The sequence below is a fragment of the Cololabis saira genome, chromosome 8 (assembly GCF_033807715.1).
Source record: "Cololabis saira isolate AMF1-May2022 chromosome 8, fColSai1.1, whole genome shotgun sequence".
In the NCBI taxonomy this organism is placed as follows: Eukaryota; Metazoa; Chordata; class Actinopteri; order Beloniformes; family Belonidae; genus Cololabis; species Cololabis saira.
Genome location: NC_084594.1, coordinates 24,832,422 through 24,854,610, shown reverse-complemented (window position 1 = coordinate 24,854,610; position 22,189 = coordinate 24,832,422).

The window sequence follows — 22,189 nt, the reverse complement described above, 5'->3', positions numbered from 1 at the left end:
ATCCTAAAGAAAACCCTCAACAATGTTCATAAAGTGAATGTATTGATATTATGATGAAGTCTTGGCCTCTCCAAATGTTCCCTCTTTGCTAGATGCTATAATCAGAGGTGGACAGAGTACTCAACCCCAGTACTTGAGTAAGAGTACAAATACTACTGGTCAAAATTTACTCCGTTACAAGTAAAAGTAGCTCAGTCAAAATATTACTCGAGTAAGAGTAGAAAAGTACTTGCTTTTAAAGGTACCTAAGTATCCAAAAGTAAATGCTTTTAAATTTACTTTAAGTAAAAGTAAGAGTAAGAGTAAATTTCTTATTTTCCACATCAGTAAATTACTATATTTTTTCTAAATTAATTGTTGCGGCTATGTCTTGACTTGTTGCGGCTCTGTCTTGACTTGTTGCGGCTCTGTCTTGACTTGTTGCGGCTCTGTCTTGACTTGTTGCGGCTCTGTCTTGACTTGTTGCGGCTCTGTCTTGACTTGTTGCGGCTCTGTCTTGACTTGTTGCAGCTCTGTCTTGACTTGTTGCGGCTCTGTCTTGACAAACGCAGGCTACTTTGGCGGTATCGTTTTGAGGAGGCTTGACGTATTTCCGCTTTACGTACATCCCAGTGGAGAGCGTGCACTGTGATAGGTCTCCTCCTTTGACAAAAACAGCTTGTGTCCAATAGGATTTTAGGGAAGAAGAAAAAAGAGCAGACATGAAAGTAACGAGTACTTTTCAGCCTTCCTAGAAATTTACTTGAGTAAAAGTAAAAATATTTGTCTTGGAAATGTATTCAAGTAAGAGTAATAAGTACCAAAGAAATCTAATACTCAAGTAAAGTACAAATCCTCTGGATATGTACTTAAGTACAGTACTCAAGTAAATTTACTCCGTTACTGTCCACCACTGGCTATAATTCAATATGTATTTTCCGCAGCTTCAAAACACAGGCGAGCAGGAAGACAGAGGAGGTAATGGGGATGGCTCCAGGGTAGATAAAGCAGACAGTAGGCAAAGAGAAACACCCTTATCTGCACAGTGCTCGGCTGCAAGCTGAATCAAGCCAAGCTGCTCATTTATCAGATCACCCCAGACATTCTCTTTCAGCCAGACCTGTTCTCTGTTTACCTCACATGAGGTACTCTGAGATGAAGATGACAGTTCTAGTGTTGGAGTGTTTTTTTTTTCTTCTTCTTCTTTGGAGTGATAAATGAATGCAGTCGCCCACACCTTCGTTTTTTTTTTTAACCTACATTCAACCTACTCAGACCTTAAGTGGTATTGTATTAACACTGTGACTCGATGTATCGGGACTAAACAGCCATGCACACTAACCAAACAAAAGGAGACAATAGCTACAAGCACTGTGTGATATAAATCAATGTGTGTATGTGTGCGCAGAGACAATGAGAACAGACTGTTCCTGTGTCTGAGTTTGGAAATCTTTTACAGCTTATCCACCCCCCACACTCCCCAAACCCAAAGCGTTTATAGCATACTTAGCCCCTCCACAGACCAGGCACTTGCTAATCCCCCTTTATAATTTTAGGCACATTTCTGGAATTCCTCCGGACCAGTGGTGACCAGCAACGGCAAACATGTTTTATGTGAGGTGAAATCTACAGTTTATTTGTGCATTAGAGAGAACCAATGTCTTGCAAGTGTAAGCTATGTTTGCATGTTTCTTTGCAGAAAATAGTTACCAATAAGGATTAATGAAATTGAAAGGCAGTCAAATCCATTATTGAATGTATTCCTGCTGAATTGCACCATTCCTGTGACTGAATGTTTCCCTGTGTGTAACCAAAGAGATGAACTGGTTTCAATTCTAGAGCGTCTCTCCACCCCCTCCCCACCCTGCCCGTGAACCACATTGTGACATCATCGTTCACAGGAAGTGTCTTGAAAAGTTAGTCATGCAGGGAAGGGAGAAGAAAAAAGAAAAGAAAAACTAAGCCAGGGAGTTAGGTAAGCAGGCACAGCCAGAGGCAGCCTTGATGAGAGGTTGAGATGGCAGATTAAAGACCTTGTGTCAGAGAGGATATCCTTCTCAGGAACATTTTTCTCTTTGGTTTTGCCTGATGACTCATAGTGGGTTTTGTACGCTACACCAAGCACCCTCTCAAGAACTGACACTATTGGGTTATTTTCCCCTCGACTTCTGAGGAAGTACAAAAGAATTTCCTTTTGGTTCGCATTCCAGCGTGATGGTATACACATGAAGTTGTGCGTCAGTCTCTCAGCTGATTATTCTGAATTCAACATCAGTCGGAAGTTTAGTCATAAAAAAGGCCCCTCAAAAAAGGAAAGACATAAAACTGGACTATTATGGTAAATGATTTATTCACGGTAGAGGGCAGAGCATGGATTGTACCTGCCTGCTGAGGTAATTAGAGTATGTGCATATTCAGCCTGCATCCAAAGTTCACACTGATATAAACTCAGCAGCAAATGTTTTGGTGTGTGTAGTGAGATGATGTCAATGCTGTGAGTCTGAACAGGCGATAGAGTAGCAAGTGATAACAAAAGGTAATATTCACTGTGTTGGAACCCAGATTAAAACTACGTTCAAAGTAGCAAACATGGTCTTCATCAATTTCCAGGAATCTGCTCAGTTGTCCTGGAGATGGATACGACTGTCACATGAGAACAGGTAGGTCTGTAAAGTGTTGTCCATCAAAGTCATCCTAAATAATTATTTTTCAATTTAACTTGATTAAACACTAGTCTTTTTTTGTTTTTGTTTCCCTTCAGTCTAGTTTTTTGTTACACGAGTCTTCATGTTAACCCCATATGTTATTGGATACAAGCGAGGCAGTGCATACTGACAGAGAAGAAAATTCCTCTGGACACCATTGGACAGGCATACAACACAATCAACCGGACAACCAGACCACTATCAAGTGAAGACATCCACTAGTGAATTAAGTAAAAATGTTGATCCAGGGTTTTATTAACAATTCTTATGCTACTGTATCTTGTTTGTTTTTAAAAGTGGTTTTGAAAAGTAGGAGCTTTCTGAATGAATCAACTGATAAAGCCCGCCCCCGTCCCATTGCCATTGGTTCAGTACATTCTGTACCGATGGAACTGCCTGTGAAGGGAGGGAAACCAGACCCATTTCATGAGATATCATTTTCTCTAAGTGAATGGATAAAACTTGTCAGGCTGTTTTTCAAGAATAACTCACTGGAAGTTCACATATTATCTGCAAGCAGTGTACTGTTTAGCAAAAAAATTATAACCAGCCCTTTCTCACCATGAAACATGCAATACTCACAAAACAGAACCGAAGTTATTATTTTGTGCTGCATAGCATGATTTTAAAATCAGCGTTTTCCAGTAGGATAAGAAGTTTGTGCATGTAAAAGGCTTTGCGCTTAGCCGAGGGAGTAGGACTTTTCAAGAAGTTGCCCAGGAAACTGACATTTTGATGCAATACTTAATGACTGTACCTGCTGTTTTAACAAATGCTGTTATCTTTAAAGTAACTGCGCCATTTTTAATGCCTTACCTTAACCAAGTCTGCAATGAGTTAAACGGCTGTGTGTAGTAGAAAACTGAACTGAAAAAAGACATTTTCAAAGTTTCAAAGTTAACCTGCTTAAAAACACCCGTCATTGAGATGGGACTTAAACCCGGTTCTTCTACTTGCCAGTTATGTTCCTTTACCAGCCCTCCAACCTCCACAGTTGGCCATGCGTGACAGAAGAGTGAGTACTATTTCATGAAAGGTGGGGCTGATAGTTCATAGATTACGTTGTTTGTTTGTCCAATAGCGCAAAGGAAAAAAGGAAAAAGATCATCATGTTTGTGGACATGTTATCTATTCATGTATTTTATTTTATTCATCAACCTTTTTCCATCAAATTGGAAATCAACACAAAGCAAGCTATGAAACTAAAAGTAAAAACAAAAACAAGAGGTGGTTATGGGTCGATGAGCAAATTAGTACACACACACACACACACACACATACACACACACAAATACTGCTTTAGTAATTAATCACTTCCTGTATTGGTAGAATTCTGGGAAATGGGGGGATTTCAGAATAACTGGCTCATACATAGATCTGTCTTGCTGCACGAAGTAATCAAAAGTAGCAATCGCAAGTCATTATTGCATCACTCCTCGATATTGTTACGTTGAGCAGTTCAAGTGCAGCCACAGTCTGCTGTTAATAATGGGTGGAGCAAGTCCATCCGCCTCCTTTTTGATGACAGGGTATGTTTAGACTCCAGGACTCCAGGATCACTTCAGACACAGACTGGGGGAGTTACTGGCAAGCTCAACCTATGACTGAGAGTGAATCAAAGTCATGTTAGCAATTATCAGTGTGGCAAATTCTTATTATTTGTCCATAAGAAAAAGAAGGAGCATAGTTTTATGATTACTCCCGTGGTCTGGCACTATCCCACACATATACAAGCACGCATACAGAGGAAAGCTGTGAAAACAACAGCTGTGGGGTGATGGAGGACGTCACGCTGGTTTGATTCTCTCTACAGCTGCTGGTCCGAACAAGCACTGAAACTAATTCAACTGACAAAGGATGGAGAGTGGCTCTTAATATGTTTCATTTCCAGAGTCCCCATTAATATCCTCTCTACTGATGTTAAGCTATCTTTCAGCAATGTTTCCATTTTCCATTTTCTGCTTCGTTTGCATCGTCATTGGTTCTCTAATGAGATGAGATACAATGTAATACTTGCAGTGCCTCTCAAACACAAAACAGGAGTTTCTGGCATTTAGCCGACTTGTTTCACAGGTTTCCGGTTCTCGTGATGTCGGCCTGTAGAAAAAAAAAGACTTAGACCTCACTGAATGTAGCAATCTATTAATCTTCGGTAACATCCGATCACCTGTGGGAGTTTTCTCTTTCCCTGATTTCCTGGTTAAGCCTCCCCCATGGGAGAAATTGAAATGCAGCACATGGTGCTACCTGAGGCCCCTAGCTTCCATGATAAAGATTTCAGATGTTGTCCAGCAAGACTATCCAAAGGCTTGCGATTAAAGAGGGCACTTCTGATGGAGGAGGTATAAATCAACAGCATCAGGGTCCAAAAAAGCTATGCTCTGTCGGTACTGAGTACAGAAAACACATCTGTAAGGAAGTATACAGTCCACAGATGAGCTGAACCCAGTAGCCTGAAGAAGTCCTGTTTTCCCATTTGTGTATGTCTATGACTGTGCGCATAACCAAGTCTGATGACAGAGACTGACTCACGCAGGGCAGTGTGTGTACTTTGCTTGAGTTTCTTTTGTTACATTTCCCCATGGATTTAGGGTGCCTGGTGAAATCAGTCGGCTGACCCGATCTTAAGCTGGGCACCAGCTCCATTAATTCCCCACATCAACAAGGCTGTGGATAACTGCTTGCACATGCTTCCTAATAAAGTGGTTCAGGAGAATAAAGATAAGGTACTATTTTCCATCCTCTGCAAGCAGGTTGGCTGTGCAGATGCATATGTTAGGGGTAAAATGTAGCGCTCCAGGGAAAGAACCTGTGTGGGTGGAAATGTATGATCCCATTCAATTGTAAGTGTGCATGAATGGCCTTCAGGCTACAGGGGGGGGGGGGGGGGGGGAGGGGGGGTATCCAAGATGAATAACTAAACTGCCATCTACTGTGAAAAACAACATCATTTGTTCCTTTTCTCAGGAGCTAAGGATAAGTTACGCTACGTCCTTATAAGTGAAAACTATAAATTCTGAATTGTTATGGCTTCAAATGTGTGCTTCCTGAACATTAGTCATCTGTAGTATACAGGGATGTAGCTCTTCAAACTATTGTATTACTATTATATTATATTACACTGTTTCTCAAACCAAAAAAGGTAACCACAGTTCTTTTGGTGGTGGTCTATCCTAGAAGACTCTGAGCCCTGATATGTTGATGTCACCTCTCAACAAGGTTTAACATGAAACTTCTTTTTTGCAATGTTACAGTTTTAAGTAGCCTTTTAAAACCTAGTTACATGAACAAATGACAAAACCTAATGTAGTGCTGTCTGAGGGATCAGAAATCAGAGTTCAGTGTTAAGCATAAACTTCCATCCATGCTCTTTATGCATCCAAATGTAGTTCTATTTTAGTCGGTTATTGATATTATGAACTGTAGAGGAAGAAATGTTCAAATCCATCCAGTCTTTCGTGAAGGAATTGTGTTTTGAGACGTTTCAGAGATTGTTTTTCACACTTTTGTGAATAAACTAGCTGCCAATCTTTCCTTATCAAAGACTGATGGTCAGCATCACTTATTTCAATTTGAAACTTTGTTCTTTCTTTGCTTTTGTGTTACTGATTGCTGATGCAAACCTTTTTTATTTTGGAGTTTTAATTTGCGTTCTTCTCCATTTAACGTTTTATCAATCACCTCAAGCATCTAAATGTGTTTCATTTTTCATCCATTTCTCAACCACAACCCCTGACATTGACTTATCTTCAACAGCTTGTACACGAACTCTCATAGTTTACACTTAAATCCGTCTTTATTTTTAAAAATATCATCCATAGTGGACTACATATGCCTATTACAGTAAAAACAGTTTTAAATGTCTCACATGTATGAGGTATGTAACAGCATACAAAACTGATCATTATCAATTTTCTTCTTCTTTCTTAATCAAATATAGCAGCTAGATATTTACTAATATGGCACTTACAGCTCTGAAAATAATAATAATGATGGAAAATGGCCTATTTAATACATGATAAAGAGACCAAGACCAAGAACGTAAAACGGAAGATTAATGTGAGCCACCTTACTGCATTTTATATTTAGATCTGAGTGGAATGAACATTTAAAGCAAAGTTAAAGTAAGGTCTATAATTATATGGAGACAGCCGATTATTCTTAGCTCTGCAGAAAAAATGAGGTGTTATTCTCATTATACACCCTATTTTTCTATGACAAATGTAGGTGAAGGTTTTTTGATATTTGATGGGTAAAACAGCCTAGAGAAGAACAGCATGATTTTGATCTGATCATCCTCCTTCCAGTTCAGTCTACACGTGATTATTGTCAAAATACAGGTCAGCCTCTGTTTAAAAGTCAGAGAAATGTAGAATAAACAGCTTTTATGACTAGTAAATTAAACAGAAGTCTCATTTTATCCTCATCTCCTCACAGCCTTCTGGTAAACTCTGGAGACTGTGTCCTCCCCGCAACTGCGGCAGTCCCTGGCAGGAAGTATATCAGCCAAGGAGCCGCCCCAGACCAAACACTGCAAGGGCCTCTGGAGCCTGAAGGCGTGTGGGAGGTGTGCGCCGGGCTCATGGGCCACAATGTGCTTGTTACTTCTTTGTCAAGTAAAAAAACAGACTTTTCTGTACACACAGATGTGCACATAAACTAACACTGAGTCATTCAGAAATGTGTGCATACATAGACGCTTGCAAATACCTGAGTTTATACTTGAGCAATAAACATTCGGACAGCCAGGGAGACAGGCATGCTTATTTGGTGCTTAACTCAAACATTTTCATATTTTTCCACAAGCCAAACTTTCAACAGTCTATACTTGCTCTTCTAGCCACAAATCTCCTCCTAAAACGGTACTTCAAGAAAAGCTGACGTAATTACTCTAATTTGGAGCCATCTCTGAAAACCACTGATTGTAAAGAAAAAGTGAACTGATAAAACCAGCACACAGGAAAAGAGTGTCATTTTATACTTCCCTAAGAAATATCACACTCACAAGTGTGTCCCTTTGACCTCTGACTTCACTGAAAGGCTTTAAATAGGGGCACATGTCAAAACCGTTGACACTCTGCTTGTGTTAAAGGGCTTTGCCTGTTATCGTTTGAACCTGAATCAGGCCCTAACATTTTTTTCCCAATGGATGCTTATAAATGAACTCGTTCAGAAGTTTTAAAAGCATATGTTTTACATTTGTTGAAACAGTGAAACATCCTCAAATTAAGTTTTCACTGTTTTTCAAGATGATCTGACGTATTGCATCTCCTTCAACTGTCCTCAACCACGTCTCTCTGTGACTAACTACAGCTTGATAATCAGCTCTCCCTGATTAAAATACTGGCTCAATATCTTGAAATTAGCTAAGAATTCAGTTTTAGATAATAAAAAAAAGAAGCTAATAATATTCTTCAGTATGTTTGGATGTGACAGTTTTAAACATATTGTCAACAACAGCGGATCATCAATTTACTGGTAGTCAGGGTAACCCGGCTCCCCTGACTACCAGTTATGGCCTTGCTCTTACTCTTTGCCGGCTCACTGCTCATTGCTGGCTCAACTTCATTAACTCTTATCAGGTGATCGGAAGACCAGTTTAATGTTTACATTAGTTCCGCCACAAAAGCGCGGGGACTGCATTTTCCTAAAGACCATTAAAGCAGATATTTGGTACATGAAGACCGTGGAATAACACAGACTCTCATTGTTTATATAAAACAATGTGCTTCTGTGAAGCAAGTGTGTGCTTTGAGCTTATCCTGCATGACTGCAGTCTTTTAAGCTCACCAAATGTTCCCACCAGAACCTGCTGATTGAGTTCATATTTATTAAAACTGAGAGTGCCTCCATTAAGAAAAATTACTGTCTGAAATACTACAATGACCAAACAAATCCATATTAAATCCACCTGACTTAGTGTCTCCGGATTAAGAGTCAATGAGTGCTTGTTTTCAGTGTGCAGAGACAGCAAGAGGGATGTCAGGATGTAAAGGTGTTTTCACATGCAAGTGCAATCCAGTTAAGTGCTGCTCCGCAAAGTATTTACTATTTGCACAAGAGAGGGTATGCACATTCTCCTGAAACTCTTCCCAGCGCACACTATTGTAGTGCATACATACCAAACTGAGGCCAGATAAGATTGTGAGTCATTGAAAAGGGTCCAAAACACCCAGCTCTTCCTCCCCTCTAGCAACAGCTCCTTTCAGGGATATCTCTACTTGGCCCCTTGACAAGACAGGAAGCACCCAACAGAAACAGACAAGAATGGCTTTGCTTACTCTGTCTTTTTCCTGCGCTGGGGAACTGAGCGAATAGGAGGCAGATAAAGGATCTTGGAAATTAGAAAATATTGTGCTTGTGTTTATAAATGTTCGCATACAGGCACAATATGTCCCCATGTACTTGTGCCTGTGTCATTGCAAGCGCAAGAGTGGGGTAAATAACGTCACAGGGTGAAGAGCAGGGTTCAGGGCACTGGCAGCACTTCATGGGAGCATGTCAGCATGTTTTTGGCACTGTATGTGAGAAGAAGCAGACATGACACTAGACGTGTTTTCCGAGTCCCTGGTGCCTGTTACTAAGTTCAACCCAGAGGAGAAAGGGATTTTGGAACTGTGATGATGAAAGTCTGATAGACGTGCTGGCCTGCACTGAACATCTTGCTTGTACAAATGCAAGAGCACCACTCCTAGCTGTCTGCTTTTGTGTTCGCATGGTTCCATGTGACGTAATGCAGATCTGTCATGTGACGTAGCTTTTCCTCAATAAACAAAGGTTTGGTCACGTTGCTCCAAAGCGGATCAGTACTTTTAATACCTATCATAGAACAGGGGGTGTATAGAAAATTATTAGATTAAACCCATGTCTTCGTTGTAAATACCCTGGCTCATTCACAAGAAGGAGTCAGAGTGTGGGAGAGTTTGAGAGAGATGGGTCAGGGAGTAGTCACAGAGGAGGAACCACCCACACTTACCACAAAAGCTTGACTCATGTGGTTTGATTGGCACAGGGCAGTGGGATGGGGACTATACACTCAGGCTCCTCTGCAGGATTTCCTGTTTGACCCTGAGCTGAAAGCTGCCAAGCAGAGGGGAGCACTCAAAGTCCTGACAACTGCTTTTTGAGCCACAGGGGCAGTAGGCTGCTCGGTTGACACAAACTTGTCTTGACAGGGACCCTGTAGAGATCAGATGCTGTAAGACCTCACAATCATTGTAGTTGTCACTCCTAGAGACTTAAAGAAGTGTAGCATGTTTCTCCAGTGAATCACTCCTCTGCAATACTTGTCCGATAAATCAATTCCCTGCATTTAAAGTTACTCCAACTGGGTAAATTTCCCATTTGCTCATAGAAACTTTGGTAATAATTACGGTCATAAAATAGTCCTAAAAATTGAAAAAGGAACGCATTGAGGCCAGAGCATGCGGTGCGTCCGAAATGCCATACTAAACAGTATATAGGCTACTCAAAAAGTATACTTAAAGGGAAAGTTTGTTTTTTTACAACCTGGACCTTATTTCTGACATTTTTTATGGTCGTATACTCACCCAGGCAAGTTTGGTGTCATTTGGAGTCCTTCGGAAGATATTAGGGGTTTTTTTGCGAGCCGCTTCTCCATATAACGGTAGTGAACAGGGCACAGCGGGACACAGACGATGCAGCGTCTAAATAACACATGATTGCAGCGAAACTCTTCATTTCTTTTATGAATCACTAGATCTGCTTCCAGGACCTGTTGTCTACATCCGGGGCTGTGTGTGTAACAAATAAATCAGTTTGTAAACAAGACCTCTGAACTCATGACGTCATCTCTATTGGCCTCTTCAGCATGCAATTAACCAGATGATATTCAGTGTTCAGTGTTCTGATTGAATAAACTGGTGAGGAAGGCTGGCTGGTCCACATCTGTGGCTGAGAGGAGGATTGTGAACAAAATCCCCAAATCCTTCCTCACCCTCTCCATGCTGAACAGTGGCAACTGGGCAGCAAATTCAGCCATATACAGCTGCCCAGGACCAACACGAAGCCATTCATGCTCATTGGTGCCCACCACCATCAGACTGGTTGACAACGACTGGTGGGTCTTAATTTGGATTGTTTAACAACCAAACTATCAGAGAAAAACAGTCATTTTCTGTTTATTCAAACAAGAATATTATCAATTGGCTACATTACTTAATTGATTATTTCATTTAATTAGCTTTATCAACCTACATAACAAATATGTGGCTGGTAGGGACGGGTGGCTTAAACACATTGCAGGGCAAAGTTCAAGTCCTGAAGGAAGCTAGTGTTGTCATCTTGTTTTACCTTGGATATCAGTATTTCACTCTGTGCTGCTTAGTCTCGTCTTTTGCAGACTTCGTACCCGGAGTTAGCCCCTTAAACTTCATCCCTGAAATGCATGCCCAGTGACAGCTGGGATAAGCTCCAGCAGACCCCTGCAACCCTGAGTAGGATTTATGCAGGAATGGAAAATGAATGATTGATGAAGTGTATGTACAATTTTATGACTATAAGTTGAATATGTTGAAACAGAAATGTAATGTTTTTTCAAGAAAACTAAAGACATTGTTTGTCTGTATCATATTTTTGTGTGGCAGCCTTTTTGTTGGCTTTATTCAATATTTTGTATATTCAATATAAAGTCTTTTTTCAATCATACATCAGATTTTTCTGCATGTGTTTATTTATTCTAATCAAGACTGTGCAGCATTTGGTGCATTGTTTTACTATTAGTTCTCTTTTCCTGCAGTTTTGCACAGTCGTGTTGCATAACAGGGTTTTATTTCTGTGTGATTGTAAAGCAGGGGACAGATTTTCTCCTGAAAAAAAAAGGTTTTGCTTTCTTTCACATGGTAAAGTAAGATGATTAGAGTGAGTTATGGCGTAATCCTTTTCCTAAGTGTATTTATTGTTCATGTTAGCAAGGAATTTGAGTAGGTCTGATTATATGTAACAGGTGATGGCTTGTTTGTTTTAGCACCTGGCTTCTCTTTCCTGTTTTCTTCTCACTGTGTCCCAACCTGGTCACCATGTGTACATTCTGTCTCCCTGCAGTTTGTATTTCCAAGCTGATAAAAACCCTCCCTCCTACAGACACAGAGATAAGAGCTGCTGATTACAACAGGTAGAATAGTTTGTGTGCACTCTTACGGGACTGCATATGTGCTGTGTGTATAAATCTAGTCTCACCAACTCTCCCAAGGCTGAAGGGAGTTTCCTGATTTGACATGTTGAAAAGTGCCCTACTCCGGAAGTCATACAGTGACACAAACATGTTAAAAAAAGTACTTGGAGTGCAGGCTGTGAGCTAATTACTCAACTGACCCGGGGCCAAGTTGCTTGTGTCATCCCCTATATTGAAGTCAGAGCGGGAATCCCACCTATAATTAGTCAGTTTTGTTGGAAACAAATTAACAAATAGTGTGATATATTTTAATTTAATATCCTTTAAACACGCACATGTTTTCAGGTCTTTCTACTTAAGCAGATGACACTATATTTATCCCAAACCTATTATTCCACCTCAGCCATCCGTGCCACGGAGTTACTAAAAGCCTGGGAAAAGTTAAACAGTTCAGTGCCAGCTCATGCCAGACTTAAATCCCCTCCTTATTGGGAAAAACATCAACAAGATATAAATTTAAACACACAGGGCTGTTGGAATAATTTCATGGCAAAACCCATGTGTTTACAGAACTTCCCATTGTGGTAAACACGGATAAAAAATTAAATAAAAGTCTGACATCTTTTTAAACTTAAACCACCCACACTGTCTCATGAAGGCAGGACGCGGTCGAAAATACAGCTTGAACTGGGCGAAGGCCCTCTTCTGCTCCCGCTAACTCCACTTTGTGCGGCTGACTGGTTTGAGTCTAGTGTTTCATACACAAACAAAACCCACACATTGTTTGTTTTAGGTGTTGCCCTGGTGATCGTGGCATCCCTCAGTAGTTGACCTGAATAGATGCTATGGGGGCAGTATTGGACGGAGCTTCATAAGCTTTACCTCTGCTTAATAAAAATGGGTCGCTCATAAAATAGTCTAATGAGGTGGAAAAGTATTTATTTATTTATCTATTTCTCTTTCTGTGCGTAAAGATTTACTGTTGGCTTCATAATTTCCACAATTGAGGATAAAATTAGGCCCAACTCAACGCTGACAGGGTGGAGGGAGATTATATGAGGCACTGGGACTTTGCCTCTGCTGGGAGAGGGATGGAAGCAGACACATCATCTTGGGCCTGATGGGAAGGGGTGGGGGTTGAATCATGTTTGTATCTGGATCAGCAGCCCCCCCCCCCCTCCCTCTGTTAGCTATTTCATAGTTAGAGGGATATATTACTGCCGTCTGATTGCTTTACAACCCGCTGGCACCAGACCGTCTGCCTCAGGTAGGACCTGCACCTGTGAGTTCAGCGCAACTGATAGGACTCAAACACAAACTGCACACAAGTCTGGAGACAGTCTCTAAAAGCTTAAGAACTGACTGTCTCCTGAATCAGAGCTGTCAGGTATTTTATGAGTATAAGATGGTAAACTTGCTGCTGCTGACAGGTAAGCGTGAAATTACACTCTTTCCGTGTCTATAGTACAACTGTGAATTATAACTTCTGCAAATCCTGATCTCAATGAAAACTAATGCAAGAAATTTAAAATATGGAAAAGTCTTTTTAATGTTTAAACTGAGAACATTTTTGCTTGTGTTTTTAAGAAATCAAAAAGATTTAAAGAAAAGAGAGGACTTAACTATCATAGGGCAACTAAGGGTTTGTCATCCGTGACTGGTTGGACCTGATCTGTCACATGTATCTCTGTCCTCTCGCTGAACATAGAGGGTGGAGTTAACCACTGGTCTGAACAGAGTGTAAAACAAATTACACTGATCATCTCTAGCCATACAATTGTACGTGTACATGTTTTAACTGTCTTTCTTAAAATCTGGAATAAATGCAATCACCTGCAAAGACTGTAAATAGTGAAAGTATACAATAACACCTATAACACTCATTTTATATATGTATATATAATTTGACTTCTGAGGAAGGCTTGTATTGTTTTGCTCTGATTATACATAAGTACAGTTTATAAGAAGTGCCACTTCTAACATTGTCCTGCACTTTATCTTCCTCCATCTTTGATGCATGGCTTGGATCCTGCATGCACCTACTAAAGGAAGTAAAAAAAAAAAAAAAAAAAAAAAGATCAACTTATTGTGCAACAACTTGGCAGAGATTGCTGTTTTTGTGAGCTGTGCGCAAAACTTCACTTTATGTAAAAAAAAAAAAAACATGCATTGCTTGGTGCATGTGCAGGTGCATGTGCTTAATTATGTGTAAGATGTTTTATATTTGTTTAAAGTGTAGGTTTAGAAGACCAACACTTAATTCGCTGAGTCAAACGTTGTCTTCTTGTGCATGTATTTAAAGTGAAGAAAAAAAAAGGTAGAAACATCAAACAGGAAAGTCAGCATTGATGACAGTAGAAAAATGTGTGGCTGCAAGCTTAACCCAGTATAGTAAAAAAAAAACAAACGTACAGATGGAGTTAAAATCTAGTACCTCCTACTGCCTCACGTTTTACCCATCATCGTGCACCTCTTAACCACTGGACTTAAGTGCACATGTTTCCATCACCTGTGCAAATACTGCTGGCTGCATATGTGTCATATGTCCATAGTTTACAAACACAGTCTCTCCCCCGTTACCGGACACCGGAGTTATTCTGGCCTCCTCTTCCGATGCACGCCATTCGAATGTCCGGTCTCCATGTGGAAGTCTGCAAGCCAAGGTCACCAGGTCACATTCCTCCAGCTCTTTGGCATTCGGCCCCAGGGTTCAAGTAGTGTGGAAGTGTGTGTTTGTGTGGAGTGTGTGCATGGGTTGTTTGTCTTTCATGTCGTGAACTGCATTCTGTCAAAGGGGAAGCTTTTCCTCTCAGTTATGTACTAGCTACAGACACATGAAAACACTCGCTGCATTTTCAAATACACACACCACAGCAAATGTATATATGGTAAGTAGAGATAAAGACTAAAACGGCTGAAATGTAAACACAATGCTGTGGAAATTCAAACTGGGACGTTATGAAGGAATGTGGCTGTACCCACACATGAACTTTCAGCACTCCGGGTTGGCTAGGAGGTGACTGCTATGAGAAACTGCTGTTTGCTCGAGGGCAGACGGTGATCCATCAGGATCAGTTGCAGACAGAAATATTGTAAGACTATCTGGTAAATTTAGTCTTTGTGTGTTTGACACCTGAGGCCACCAGCAGATGTATAAGCAGTCAGTACAATGGGATTGTGTAAGAAACTCAAAACAATCCACCAGCACTGGGAACTACAGAGGTAAAAAGATTATGGCCCAGTCCCAATACTCCCTCTACCCCTACTTTTCAGCCCTACCCCTAAATTTTGCGCGTTCCCGTGAGGGTAGTGATGTCCCAATTCCTCTTTTCACCTAGTGGTAGTGGCTTAAACGAGGGTTAGGGGGCATCAATCTAGCCCTACAGAGCGAGGGTTTTCAGATGCACACTAGCTGACCTAGGGCCAGAAAAATTTCCCAGAATGCTTTTCGTCGTCATTTGCGGACTGAATCAAAAAAAAAAACATGGCGGACATTTCTTATTTTTTAGTGAATAAAATCAATATTTTGAGTTAGTTTCTGCATAAAAATGCGTTTTGATTACATTTCTAGCAAGAAATATATATTTTACTTTCATAATATTCACTCAGTGAATGTACATAATCACTCACTTGCTCGTTGTTGCGAAGTCTTTTTCAAACCTCGCCAGAATAAAGGCTGATTTATGGTTCTGCGTTACACCAACGCAGAGCCTACGGCGTAGGTTACACGGCGACGCGCGCCGTACCCTACGCCGTACCCTACGCCGTACCCTACGCCGTACCCTACGTCGTACCCTACGCCGTAGGCTCTGCGTCGATTTAACGCGGAACCATAAATCAGCTCCCGAGCCAGCAGGCAGTTCTCATTCCGAAATTTTTCGGAGCAAATTTCTTAACAGGCGTAGCTACAACTGTTAGATTTCATCTATTAAACCAACATTTATCTTCCTAAATGATTTATTTCAGCCAGCGGTAATTCTCCACAGACCTGCAGGTTTCTCCCCGGGACGACGGCGCATCACGTCTGTACTCCGGCTGTGAGCTGCTGCTGCTCCGAGCCGGCGGCTCTTATCATCGCCGAAAACATTGGATCAAATTTCTTAACAGGCGTTATTTGGATAAACTGAGCCCAGGTTGGGGATCTTAACGGTTACTTTTAAGCCTGAAAAAATATTAAAACTTAATAAAGTGGTATATTAACAGCGCTACAGCTGAAATTAAAACAGCTTTTAGCTGTCGGCTTCCTGATATGGTGTGACGTATGTGCAAATGTAACTACGCAGTCGCTTACGTACGAACGTGACCACGCAGTGACGTAGCAAGCAAAATTTAGGGGTAGTGCTGAAAAGTAGGGGTAGTGGGTGTATTGGGACAGGGCCCTGGGAAGATTACAAGGGGCCTAAAATTTGTGGCTTGAATTTTAGGGGTAGTGGTAGTGAGTTAGGGCTAGTGGTAGAAAGTAGGGGGTGTATTGGGATTGGCCCTATATATGTATACAGTAATCATCTTCAGATGTTTTCCCAAAGTTAAAAGAAAAGAAAAGAAAAAAAATAACAACCACTACATAAAAAAAATTTGCAATCAACAAAATCAAATCTAAACCTACTTTTTATGTAGCAGAAAGGCAACAATTAAGTTTGTTTGCATGGTTATTACTAATGGACATAACCATATGACTGGTCACAAAGTTTCAATTATCTCTTTAGTAAATTGCTATTATTGCTGCACTTACTTAGATTAAACTTTTATCCCTTGAAACATATAAGTAAGACAAAGGGGGATTGTGGTGTACAGTATCTCACTTAATGACTCTTTAACATTTACAGTTGGGGCTGAACCAGCAACATTCTGATTTAAAGACGACTCTACCTTTTATTTACAAACTGTACAATCTGATTAAATAAATCAATAAACATGTTCACACACAACCCAAGCTCTGTCAAATGGAGAAAGAGTAAGGGGAGCATGTTTCCCAAACCATGACAAACATTGCACTAGCCAATCAAGGACGGTTGAAGGGTGAAGGGTCCAGGCTTCATACCTTTTTTTCTTTCTCGGGGGGTAGGGTGGGTGAGGGTGGCATGAGACATAAATGTAACATCATTCATTTGTACACTTCAACATTGAATCTGAGTATTGAATGATGGACCGCGCCAGTCAGGGGCTATGAAAGGCTAGAAAAGAATTGTCAACCCATCAGCATCTACATCATATGTATGCAATTTACTTGTTTTTATTTCAATGTGTGAATGCCATTGACTATGGATGGATGGATGGATGGATGGATGGATGGATGGATGGATGGATGGATGGATGGATGGATGGATGGATGGATGGATGGATGGATGGATGGATGGATGGATGGATGGATGGATGGATGTTAAATTAATACCACTTAGCTAGAATGCATTCAGTTAAATATGTGACATGTCCAGTAAATACAACTATGCTTCTGCAAAATCCCCACTGACTACAAATAAATGACGGTTTAAATTGTTAAATATTTATGGTACCTAAATTAGCACAAATTAATCTTTCTACTGACATGATATGGCTCGTTTGATGACTCCATGAAAAGAGGAAGCTCAGGTAATCCCAAGATAAAAGTGTTCCGGCTCTTATCTTCCTTCCTGGCCAGCATCCTGAAACAGCGGATACATCTAATGGCCACAGAGTATGATACATAACAGATCTCTGGCTCTGGAGAGAGATGGGGGCTGTGGGAGGAGAAGACACCCTGATTACACACGATCAGAAGATCACATACATCAGACATGTCTGATTGCTGGAGAGACTAAATAATAACAACCCTGTCGTGCATTCTACTGGATGACCCCTGATTCCTGTGGAAAGTCTTGTCATTTCTGTTAGTACTTCAAGTAGTTACAATACTTAAGTAAAGCATTTCAATATCTCTAAAAACCACTCCACTCTGATTACTCACCAGAAAACAAGTTTCAGACTGGATAATGAGTGGAGAGTGCTATTTCACATCAATCAGCATTAACAGTGTGAGTTCAAATATCCTGAATATTAATTAATAAAAGCCATATTCACTTTTCAGTTTTTAATATTTTGCATTTAATATTTTAATGAATTATTACCACCATGGTTTACTAATAAGATAATAAGTATTATCCGGTAAACAATGGTCAATATGTCAAACAGAACTTATCATCCGTTATTAAGACAACAATTTTGACATATTATTAGATAAATAATTACACAATTGACAAGTGACACTTAGTGCATGATATATTTTTGTAAAAACAGGGTGAAGTGATAACTTTAGTGATAACTAAAACGTTAGGCCAATGGCATGACCTGTAAAATCACATTTTTGAGACTAAGAAGAAATATGTTATTTGTCTCTATTATAAAATGAATTGGAGAGCAATACTACACTACAAGTATACCAAAGTAAAATTGAAATATTCTTCCTCTGGAAATCGTATTGCTCAAGTTAAACACTAATATGGCGTTGGTTTGCTGTTTCCAAGAAGTCTCGTTTGGTTCCACTGGCAAATACATGACTAATCTTAACATCACTAATTTGAAAACCTTGGAGACTCTTTTCATTTGCTGTGTAATGGAGGGATTGGCATCAAACCATAGTATGTTTAAAATAGTTTTATATGTTTAAAACTATAAATTGTGACCTTTCCTACATCAAGAATGCAGTCATATTTTGATTATATTCATTTGTTGTACAGTACTGTTCCAGTTGCTTGAGGATTGGTGAAGCCCCATAGAGCTCAAATGTTTTGCAGAATGATATGAATAAAACATCATCAGATCAGTAGATTGACAGATATCTAAATACATGTTGCTCTCAGTTATTAGCTTGGGTATGTAAGCAGTAAGGAAATTTGTGTTTAGATTATTCCTTTGTTGTAACAAGATTTCTTGGAAGTAAATACCGTTGGAAAGCCTGTTTATTTCCCTTTTAAAAGGTGCCACATTTGTAGGGAACATCCATTTGTGGGATGAGCAGCACAGCTGAGTAGGTGGGTTGTGCCTGTGAAATATTTGCCAAATTCACTCTGCCAATGCCAAACAACTTATTTTGTCACTGACTCTTGTTTGGATGATTGAAGTTTGAAAAAAACTACACAAATTGGCAATTTAGCAATTTATCCATTTAACAAACAGGATCTTCAGTAGTGTGTGGAAGAACCATACACAGCCACAAAAGCCTGGCACCTCCTCCTAATGCTGTCACCAGCCTGATCACACACTGCAGGGGGATGGCATCATTCTTCTACCAGCATTTGTCAAAAGACAGCCAACATGGTTGTGTTGGTCGCTCCGGCACAAACAGCATGCCCAAGCTGATCCCATAAGGGGTTAAGTTCAGGACTGCTGGCGGGCTATTCCATCCTCTTCACTCCCAAATTCTGGAGGTAGTCTCTGATAAACCTGCTCTATGGGGGCAACCTTTGTTATCTTGGAGGATAGAGTTTGGTCCAAGACTGTGGTGATATGGGATTGCCACTGGTTGCAGAATGTTATCTCAATATCTCTCTGCATTGAGATTTCCTCCAATGATAATGACCCTTGTTTTTCCAGTGAGGGGAAATGCCGCCCCACACCATCACACCGCCTCCACCAAAAGAAGTTACTCTTTCGATACGGCAATCAGCAAAGCGTTCCCTGCATCTTATCCACACTTTGATCCTATGATCCAACTGCAGAATCTGGACTCATCGCTGAACATAACGTTCTATGGCTGAACATAACGTTCCTCCACATGTTAAGGTTCCAGGGCATGTGTTGCTGATACCAGCGCAACACTCAGTAGCAACAGCAAAGTAAGCTGCTTGGCATTGGCAGGGAATATCTGGCAAATTTTCCATGGGCACATCCCACACACTGCTCTGCTGCTCATTCCACAAATGCATGTTCCTCACAAATGTGTTACAATTCAAAAGGGAAACAAACAGGATAAGATTTATTAGATAAGATTTATTGCCAAGAAGCATTGCTGCTGTCACACTCTGCCCTGTTGTGGTGAGTGAGTTCACTCACCTCCCTGACACACCATCATATCAGCTTCAAGTCCCACACCTGTTTGGTCCCAGCTGCAGCTCCTCACTGCTCATCAGCCAGCCAGCTTTAAGCTGCACTGAGGCCTCACTTGTGGCTAGATTGTCTTTGCAGCTTTTCAGTATCGGCTTGACTTCTTGGTTTCGGCTCCAGATTGTGATCTGACCATTTTCTTCTCATCTCTGCCCCGACCTTCTGCCCTTCCACGACAAAGCTTTTGTCTGCTCTTTCTGGATGTACAGTATGTTAATAGAGAAAGTACAATATTTTTTTGTTTTCTATCAAACATATATCATTTAATGAAACATAATTTGTTATACACACGATATGCCAATGAAGTGTTAATCCAAGCCAGCTAATTCCCCAAACTTCCTGGAGTTCTGTTTCCTGATTATTCCAAGAGAAACCCATCGGAAATCCAACACGAGGCAACAGGCTGCCCTCTTGAAAGGGTCGCGAAGTGTGAATAAGTCAACAGAACGTGGCTTGAACATGGCCATGGCAGACAGACGGACTGAGTCAGCGCCGCATTCCAGTGGAGTCAACCGTCCATTTTACCCTCGGCACACACAACCCTCTGCACACATACACACGCGCACACACGGGCATCTCTTGATACTCTCACTCAAACACACACTGAGCAAACTACACAGGTACACAAGATTTATACCAGCCACTTCAAACTAACTGAATTGTTCCTGCACCAATGCAAACCACACATCATAGGACTTGTCTTCTTTAAATACACAACTTTCCTTTTACATCTGCTTACATCTTATTGCTATTATCTAAATGTATGTTTCAGGTTTGATTTATTTTGTATATGAAGAGAAACTTCCCATTTTTCTTACCAAATATACCCTTCTGGTTTGTCCACTCCATGCAGTCACATCCACAGAACATGTACACATTCACTCTCTTTAGGTGTGTTGCTTCTCTGTCCAGATGTAAGTGGCAAATCTAAGAGGGGGAGGGGTCTGAAGTACAAGTACTGGTTGGCTCTCAGAATATTACATCTCTTTGTGGACATGCAGCAAGCATAAAAGTTCAGTCACAAAACTTTTCAAATAAACTCAGCTCAGCTTAGCGATTATTTTTTAGTTCTGAAATTGGGCTCTTTGCAGCTAACACACACTCTCCATCACTAAGGCATGGTTTGCATTTAAAGTGATGCAGTTGTTGTCCTGTAGTGCACTTTTAGGCCAAAGTATGAGTGTGAAAGTGACTACTGACAGTTCTCTGCAGCGACAATCAGGGCAGTCTTATCATTTCAAATCTTAATTTCAAAATAGAACTATCCTGAGGCTTTATTGAAGTAAAAGTATCAAAAAAACATTGTATAAAGACTTGTTAACATCGTGTTATATTGATTCCTTGCATGGCATTGATGTCAATGCAATGAAATATTGTTTTGTGTAGCTACATGCAATTTTAAAAGATAATTTAAAAGATTCAGAAATGCAAAGTGTATCTCAAGTAATTATAAGAGAATCTTCGTAAAATTTTTTCATATTTTTAGGTTACAAATGCACCAATTAAAATGTTCACATTGGTTTGTTTTAAAAAGAAAGGTAGGCCAATTGTCACGATATTGGGGATGTAGGACCCAAATGCACGAGACTGAGGTGGCAGGAGTTCGGTTTATTAAACAAAAAGGACTGCATAGGCAGGAAAAACAAAGAAACTCAAAAACCAAGCGGGCAGAGAATCAAACAGAAACCAGGGCAAGGAACACATCGGAAAAAAATAGTATTTGAAGCATAGTCCGGTAGACACAGGAAGAAACGGTATGGACCAGCAGGGAGGAAGAGAAAGACAAAACAAGATGTACACAAGAGAGAGTCAGGGCAAATGAACTAGGGGAGAACTAAAAAACAAGGTCACAGACTTTCAAAATAAAACAGTAACAAACAAACCCAAAAAACCGTGACACCAATGGTTTAAACACTGCCTACTTTACATGTATGGGAGAGCCTTGTAAATCTTGTTTTAGGTTCTTTTTTTTTTTTTTTTTTTCCCCCATATTATCACCCAGTGCTCCTACCTAAGTGACAGTCCTGTGCATTGCCATCCTCTACCAACCTCGGGAGGGCCCTGCACTGAGCTCAGGCCTCCTCCTTAACCTGAGGAGTGAGCAGCTTCTTTTCACCAGACAGGGTGGGGTTTCTCCGGCCCAACGTAGCGCGTGGAAGGATCACGTTATTCCGGCCAGATCTTCCCCACCCCATCTGGCGCCCCGGTTGGCCAGAGGTGACATGTATAGCCCAGGACTGTTGCATGTTTTTGTGAGGGTAGCTCTCATTAGCTACCCAAGGGAACACGGGGA